The sequence below is a fragment of the Chanodichthys erythropterus genome, chromosome 15, assembly GCF_024489055.1.
Source record: "Chanodichthys erythropterus isolate Z2021 chromosome 15, ASM2448905v1, whole genome shotgun sequence".
Taxonomy (NCBI): Eukaryota; Metazoa; Chordata; class Actinopteri; order Cypriniformes; family Xenocyprididae; genus Chanodichthys; species Chanodichthys erythropterus.
In genome coordinates, this window is record NC_090235.1 from 5,344,894 (window position 1) to 5,354,501 (window position 9,608).

Below are 9,608 nucleotides of genomic sequence, written 5' to 3' on the forward strand. Positions count from 1 at the left end.
TTAAATTTTTCAGGCCAGTTCACACTGCAGACCAAGGCAGCAAGGCAGACAGTCTCCAGACTACAGCACGTCTCTTCTCAGACATTCTAACACAGATTCAGCATGTTCAATCAGCGAAAACAAGCTCCGACAGTCTCTGATCCGACAAAACCCAAAGAAGTGTCTGTTGCCATCTGTCAGTGTCTTTAGAATATCCATGCAATTCATGTTCAGATGAATGTAAACTATAATAAATATGTACTATATAAACTATAACTATAATTAATGTAAAATATATAATTATATATTTTACATTAACTAATTATTTGATTTATAATTATTATTTTATATATTAATTAATTTAATTTTATATATACAGTGGGGATCGAAAGTTTGGGAACCCCTTTCAGAATCTGTGAAAATGTGAAAATTTTTAACAAAATAAGAGGGATCATACAAAATGCATGTTATTTTTTGTTAAGTACTGTCCTGAGTAAGATACATAATTTACATAAAAGATGTTTACATATAGTCCACAAGACAAAACAATAGCTGAATTTATTAAAATAACCCTGTTAAAAAGTTTGGGAACCCTTGGATCTTAATACTGTGTGTGGTTACCTGATGATCTACGACTGTTTTTTTTGGTTTTGTGATGGTTGTTCATGAGTCCCTTGTTTGTTCTGAGCAGTTAAACTGAGCCCAGGTCCTGCAAATTCTTCAGTTTTCCAGCATCTTTTGCATATTTGAACCCTTTCCAGCAGTGACTGTATGATTTTGAGATCCATCTTTTCACACTGAGGACAACTGAGGGATTCAAACTCAACTATTAAAAAAGCTGCAAACATTCACTAATGCTCCAGAAGGAAACATGATGCATTAAGAGCTGGGGGGTAAAAACTTTTTGAATTTGAAGATCAAGGTAAATTGTACCTAATTTTTCTTCTGGGAAACATGCAAGTATCTTCTGTTGCTTCCGATGGGCAGTACTAAATGAAAAAAATATATATATTTCAACAAAAAAAAAAAGAAAAATGTGGACATCTTCATCCTGTTCAAAAGTTTTCACCCCCCAGATCTTGCATCTTGTTTCCTTCTGGAGCATCAGTGAATGTTTAAACCTTTTTTAACAGTCCCTCAGTTGTCCTCAGTGTGAAAAGATGGATCTCAAAATCATACAGTAACTGCTGGAAAGGGTTCAAATATGCAAAAGATGCTGGAAAACTGAAGAATCTGCAGGACCTGGAGGATTTTTCTGAAGAACAGAGCTCAGTTTAACTGCTCAGAACAAACAAGAGACTCATGAACAACCATCACAAAACATAAAAACAGTCATATATCATCCAGTTAACCACACACAGTATTGAGAATCAAGGGTTCCCAAACTTTTTAACAGGGTTATTTTAATAAATGCAGCTATTTTTTTGTCTTGTGGACTATATGTAAACATCTTTTATGTAAAATATCTTACTCAGGACAGTACTAAACAAAAAATAACATGCATTTTGTATGATCTCTCTTATTTTGTTAAAAATTTTCACAGATTCTGAAAGGGGTTCCCAAACTTTCGATCCCCACTGTACATAGTAGGGGTGTGACGGTACATGTATTCCTCCATTACTGTACGGACGTCACGGTACGGTTCATGCAGTTAGACAATGAACACAGTCAGTCACAGGCAATTCACACTCCAATCCAGAAGGGGGCTTGAACGGTAATGCAATGTTGTTTGATAATCATCACAACAGAAAAAAGCGCAGAAGAACAGACAATCTGCATCCGAAAACTGAAAAATACTGCCTTCGGAGGACGCATTCCAAGGTACATCCAAATCCAAAGTTAGCTTCACTTCCTGTCTCATGAGATACCTTCATCTGATCGGCAGCGTAGATGTATCCTTCGCTGCCTTTGATATCCCACAATCCTTTGCTTTCCATTCTGTGACAGTTGAGCTAATAAAGATGAATGTTGCGGTTTGTGTGTAAATGTATGTTTTTGATAGGGCTGCACGATTAATCGCATGCGATTGTCACGGGCATTTCGTCAGTAAAGCTGGTTCCCTGATTACCGCTAAATCGCCATCACCTGCTTTCAAATGGAGCGGCATTTAATAGACAGAACCATAGATCACTGACAAGCCACGCAATATCACGTTCATTATCGAAGGCGATTCATCTGCGATATGAACGCAATATTGCGTGGCTTATCAGTGATCTACGGCTCTGTCTATTAAATGCCGCTTTTTGACCATTGTTTTCCACTTACGATGTCATTTCTAGCGAGAAATTCCTATTGTAGTATTAAATATTTGCTTAGTTATCAAGTTATCACTTAGTTAATAAACCACTGTTTAATTAAAGAAGAAGCAATTTTATGTTTAGTTTTCTCCCCCCTGCTGTACTGAACCGTGACTTCAATCCCAAGGTACGTACGGAACCGCCATTTTGTGTACTGTTACAATCCTAATATAAATAGGTAAGTCCTAGGTGAGATAATGTTTTAGAAATGTAATTGGCAATATTGTTTCAAATATGTAGACCAGCTGCACTCGTACCTGGATTTGAACTACAGCGAGACATGATGAAGTGACATTTGCACAATTTATTATTCTTTAAGTTTTCTACTTATCTTACCATGAATTTAAGCATTATACTGAACGCTTGTCAAACGCACCGTGGCTGTAAAAATTCCAGATCCCATAAAAAGCAAAAAGGCGAGGCGAGTCACATTGTCAACAGGGGGTTTGTAAAGAAAACACATGTTTTTCTAGAGCTCTGTCAAGAACAGCTGTGCATACATCACTGTACTGAATGGTCACTAAGAGACGGAATGAATCAGGGACAGAAAAGACAAAAAGAGATGTGACAAAAAGAGATAAACAAGTAAACATTGAGGGCACACTGTCATATGCACATATGGGGGGAGACTGGTCCAGGAGAGAAGGACGAAATGACAGAGAGTGAGACAGATAAACATCAGGAGAGAGATAGAAAGCAGATGGAGACGGCGATAAGATGAAGCTGGAGAGGTCAGAACAGTTGACCTTTATATAGGAGAGAAAATAAGGGAGAGAGAAAATAGTGATGGTATCTGTTTCACGGTCAACACATGCTTCTTTTCTCCTCCTTGACACTCCTGTAGGGTTAAAGGTCAAAGGTTGACAGATGCAAGAAGAAGCGAGGGAGAGACGTGGAACGTCAATAAAGTTCTAGGGTCAGACATCTACAGGGTGAAGTGAGGAAAGTAACCCAACAAAACTCCTTAATAAAAAAAAATAGCCCACAGAAAAAGCAAATCTTGCAGGTTTGGAATGACATAAGGGTTTCATTTTTGGCAAACTACTCCTTTAACATTTTTGGGACAGCTCGAACAATAAACCATCAATCATTTATTTATTTCCATAAACACATTTTACTGTGACGAAGAATGTCTACTTGGACTGTGCTGACCTTTTTCCATCATTCATACCATAAAGACACACAGACGCTTTTGTCCTGCAGAGATGAACAGCTAGTTCAAACTCACACTCAGTGCTGTCATTAATGTTTACAGGTTATGGCCTCACTGCTGAAGACGCAAACTGACTTCATTTATTAAACTTTTTATAGAATTAATGCTTGTCTTATGTTATGTATATGCTTATTTTTAAACATTTCGATGACCAACATGGTTCAAAACTGGGTCACAGCACCAACACAAACACTGGATGCAACTGTCGACCAATCAAATCCCATTGAGAGAGTAAGTCTGTCTCAAGACAGATTTATAAAACCCCATCTCCTTTGTGCCAGGTTTCTTCCGGCCTCAAGGCAAAGCATTGGTGAACTCCCATGGAGGTCACTACGGTCCGTCCTACATTAGCTCATTAAAACCGATGTCTGTTGCGGTCCTGTGCGCTAACTGACGCTAGAAATAACTGTCTGCTCAGCATGTGCCAATTAACTCTGATGTCAATAGCTGTATTAAAAAGGCCAAGCTTTATTGGTTTTTGGTATACTCTATGTTTATGCATGCTGTCACTTTATGTTTGGGTATAGCAAGCTAACTGTACAAGTAGTTGAGATATAATTCCAAATGTGTTCAACTATTGATTGTAATAATGCTTATAGCTAAAATGTGTTAAAAGCATGCTGAAGATTTATAGGCTTTTGAAAGGCTTGACTTAAAGGGATATTTCACCCAAAAATGAAAATTTGATGTTTATCTGCTTACCCCCAGGGCATCCAAGATGTAGGTGACTTTTTTTCTTCAGTCGAATGCAAATTATGATTTTTAACTGCAACCGCTGCCATCTGTTAGTCAAATAATAGCAGTAGATGGGAACTTCAACTATAACAGTAAATAAAACTTGCTTAGACAAATCAAAATTAAAACCTGCGGCTCGTGACGACACATTAATGTCCTAAGACACGAAACTTAGCTTCCTGTTAGTGAGGTCAAAAAACGCGTTCTGAAGACGGAAGTGATGTCTCGCCCATATACTTCAATGAGCGCAAGACATCACTTCCATTGTCAGAGCACGATCAGACCTCAGTAGCCGGAAGCTGAACGAAGTTGGACATAGTGGTGTTTTAGAGGTAAAAAATTATATAAATACTGTTCGGTTTCTCGCACAAACCGATCGTTTCGTGTCTTAGGACATCAATGTGCCGTCACGAGCCGCAGGGTTTAATTTGGATTTGTCTATGGAAGTTTTTTCGACTCTTATTGTTCAAGTTCCCAATCACTGCTATTATTTGACTGACAGACGGCAGCGGTTGCAGTTAAAAATCATAATTTGCGTTCGACTGAAGAAAAAAAGTCACCTACATCTTGGATGCACTGGGGGTAAGCAGATAAACATCAAATTTTCATTTTTGGGTGAACTATCCCTTTAATAACATTCTGAATATTAAAATATTTTATATTATTTATATATAATATATATATATATATATATATATATATATATATATATATATATATATATATATATATATATATATATATATTAAATAGTATTAATATATATATTTTTTTAAATTACATTCTTAATTGTAATATTCAGAATATATGTAAATGTCAATGTGTGCAAATTAAAGGGATAGTTAACTCAAAAATGAAAATTATCCCATAATTTACTCACCCTCAAGCCATCCTAGGTGTATATGTCTTTCTTCTTTCAGCCAAACACAATCGGAGTTATATTAAAAAATATCCTGGCCCTTCCAAGCTTTATAATGGGAGTGAATGGCACTCGAGATTTTGAAGCCCAAAAAAATGCATCCATCCATCATAAAAGTAATCCATTTGGCTCTAATTTAAAGCCCTTCTGAAGTGAAGCATTTTTCTAAGAAAAATATCCATATTTCGAACTTTATAAAATAGAATCACTGACTTCCATACGCGAGTCGAGTTCCGGCGGAAGAGTGAACTTTGACGCGACACATGACGCATTGACAAACATGGAAGCACAGAGGATAGAGCAAAATAGTGATTACAATTTATAAAGTTATAACTATAGATATTTTTCTTACAAAAATGCATCGTTTCACTTCAGAAGGCCCCCTGGAATTGTATGGATTACTTTTATGATGGGTGGATGTGCGTTTTTGGGCTTCAGAAAACTAGTACCATTCACTCCCATTATAAACCTTGGAAGAGCCAGGATATTTTTTAATATATATTAATATTTTTTAACGACTTGAGGGTGAGTAAATCATGGGATAATTTTCATTTTTGGATGAACTATCCATTTAAGTCAAGCTTTTCATAAGCTATATGAAAAAAAAAAAAATCCTTGAACAAAAAGTATTTGGGAAAATATGCTAGTCTAAAATTTTAATGTGTTGGGTTGTGTATATATATATATATATATATATATATATATATATATATATATATATATATATATATATATATATATATATATATATATATATATATATATTGTTGTTTAAATGGCCAAACATAACGCAACACATTAAAATTTTAGACTAGCATATTTTCCCAAATACTTTTTGTTCAAGGATTTTTTTTTTTTTTCATTCCATTTCACTTCTGTTCCCAACTCGTCTTTTCCATTTTAACATCACTTTCTGAGATGGCGAGACCTCATGCCAGTCAAAACAAGAGGATGGGCCAGAATTGTCCTTGCTAAAATAAATATGACAGTGTCTAGTTTATTGTTTTATAAAAGCAAGCTTCATAACCCTGGACCACACAGACATGGCATGAGTTACGAGAGGGAACAGAGACCTGGCATGACTGTAAGCTCTCACGGAGCTGCTAAGTAATGGATTCAGTTGATTGGCCTATAGCATTGAAGAATGAGATTTTCCTTTTAAAAGGATTTGTACAAGCCCTGAGCGTTTCCAATGTATGTCACATAGGATGGCTGTAGTTTCGTTTGCTCTGCGTTAAATGACCAGAAGAAAAGAGCTCTCAATAGACATGCTGTCATATCGAGTTATATTCAATAACAAAATATAACTGCTCACTGGGGTATTTTAGATGCTCAAGTGACACTCTGGGACTCCTACAGAGATCAAGTATGGAAACATAGGCTTTCGTATACTTGTTTGTGAGGTCAGAATGACGTAGATTTGAAACATTTGTGACTTCAAAGCATTTCTAAGGTTCTACACAAAAGTTTTATACTTTGATCTGACAGATTTAGTAGGCAAGTACACCGGTTTTATACTATAGGAGAATGACTTTTGCTCATGTAGCATTTATGGAGTGACGATAGTTTACAATAGAGAGCACAATATGCAACGTGATTGATTTTTAGTAGGCTACTAAACCATAGTCCTATACCAAATCTAACTGTCATATCTCTGGATGTAAGCCAGGTTTGAAACTGAAGTTTCAATGTCAATGTAATTTCAAACAGAGCTTTAGAGTTGTTGGATACAGTTATATACAGACACACTATATGTATGTTACGCATAATTAAAACAAAATGTCAGTAGTATGGCGTTATACTGTTGCTAGCACAGGGCTTGACCTCAGTTTCACCAACAAACAATAAGAACAATAAGGGTCTCCTAATGTCCCTGAATGCAGTATTTGTCTGAATATGAAACAATGCACTGTGAAGATACACAACATTTGAAACACCAAAACATTCACATGTTTATATTTTATCAATTCAATGTCAAACTTAGTTTACAACATAGACTGAACAGCTATTTTTAATTTAAAACATTTCACCAGAACCAGGTGTTCTTTTGGTCTGAAGAGCTATTGGCACCAAAACAGTTGAAAACTGTTATAGTCTTAGAAATCTAACAAAGCTAGGTAAAATAAAGTATCAAAAAAGGAGGTTTTATGTAGTGCAAAGAGCAGGACACAAATGTGACCCTGGACCTCAAAACCGGTCATAAGTCGCACCTACATATTTGTAGCAATAGCCAATGGGTCAAAATGATCATGAAATTTTCTTTTATGTCAAAAATCGTTAGGATATTAAGTAAAGATCATGTTCCATGAAGATATTTTGTACATTTCATACCGTAAATACATCAAAAGGTTATTTTTGTGAGCGGATATGCGTTGCTAAGGTCTTCATTTTGAACTTTAAAGGCGATTTTCTCAATATTTTGATTTTTTTGCACCCTCAGATTCCAGATTTTCAAATAGTTGTATCTCAGACAAATATTATTCTATCCTAACAAACATCAATGGGAAGCTTATTTATTCAGCTTTCAGATGATGTATAAATCTAAAAAAAATTCAGTTTAAAAAAATTGACCCTTATTGACTGGTTTTGTGTCCCGGGTCACAAATAATATTGCTGAGACAGGTGATTTATTTCTGTACAGATGTTGATGGTGAGCCAATCGTATGTAAAAATATGGCACAATGTATAAATATGAAGGAATTTTCCTTTTTTAATTTAATTTAATTTAATTTAATTTAATTTAATTTAATTTAATTTAATTTAATTTAATTTAATTTAATTTAATTTAATTTAATTTTCTGGAATTTTCCTTATTGCATTTTTTTTTTAATAAATCAACATAAATCATTATATTTTATATATAAAAATCTCTATTGTGGGGTAAATATTTGTGTCCTTTTTTGTGTTTGGGTCTGTAGCATTTTTTTAAATGTTTTAGAACAAAGTTATGATCAGCAGGGTTGATTTACTTGATCAAAATTTATTTGATAGGTCTCCAGAGTGCTACCATTTAAAAATAAAAATAAAAATGTGCTAGTTAAAATTTGACGTGGTCGCATTTGTGTGAGTGCATAGTCACGCACTCAATCGGTGGCTGCACCCGAAAACTGAAAAATGCTGCTTTCGGAGGACACACTCCAAGGTAGGAAGGTATTAAGGCACATCCAGATCCTTCGCTGCCTTTGATATCCCACAATCCTCTGCTTTCCATTCTGAAAATAAAAGATGGCATTTGAAGTTGTGGTTTGTGGTCAGTTTGTGTGTAAATGTATTCCATTGTTTTCCTCTTTTGATGTCATTTCTAGTGAGAAATTACTAGTGCTTAAATATTCTCTTAGTTATCACCAAAGCTACATTTTGCTGTAGATCACCTAACCATTACGCTGCCTCAGAAGTCTGTCCGAAATCAATTTCGTGAGGTGTCTTTGTGCGCATATATTTATATAGTCTTAAGTGTCACATGATCGTTCATGAACAATTCTAATATGTTGATTGGGTCCTTAATTATTAATAATGGTTCTTTTGACCACCAGTATGTGTATATATTATTTATATAAGACAAAACATTCACCCCATAAAATTCACTTTTGCTTACAATGAACAAATATTGTAATTGTGCAGAAACAGATGCCTGGTGGGGTTCTAAAATAGACCAGAGAACTGCTGACAGGGGATTGAAAAAAGCACATTCTTGTTTCCATATGTCTTTCTTTCCATCCTTTGTGTCTCTCTGGTCTTTTTCCACGGCAGAAGCAGAAACAGGTGGACTTTGACAGGAAGGGCACAGATCCCTTGCTTACGCTCTCATACACCTTCTGACTTTGTATTTAGGCACAGAACGTCAGGTTAGAATTTATGCTGTTTATATTTCCCCCATACTGTGAATATTTATGAGTCCAGCTGTCCCTTGCTCAGTTGTCTTCATTAATGAAGCGTTTGACTTGTATGAAGAACTATCAACAAAATGCCTAAAAACCCACCGCTGAAGAGATCAAAGCGCTGACCAAAAACACACTGCTAAGTCACCAAGACATCTTGACTGTCCGTGTCAGGATTTGGCCGGGACTGAGCCTAACTGAGGAATGGTTTTCATACTGAAGACAAGAATGATGGGAGAATTCCTCCAACATACACAGATACTGGAAAATGATTGCAGATCCAGCCAGGTCGACTCTGAATAGGGTAGATACGTTCCATCAAAATCACATCTGTGTATGGTAGATCAGTTAAAATATTTTTAAAAATCGGCCAAACATAATAAGTGATATTCACATTTCTAAAGAAATCTGAGAAGTATTTGCCCATGCAAAACTTGCCGTCATTATCCTAGGATGGACCTCAGGTCTATTGCTATGCTGCCATTGCTAAGTGATGCCATTTACTTTCTAAATGCATGTGAAAGATTCATCAGTGCATGTCACTGCAAAGAAAAGGAAAATTCAAATTGACTTTAATACTTATGGTT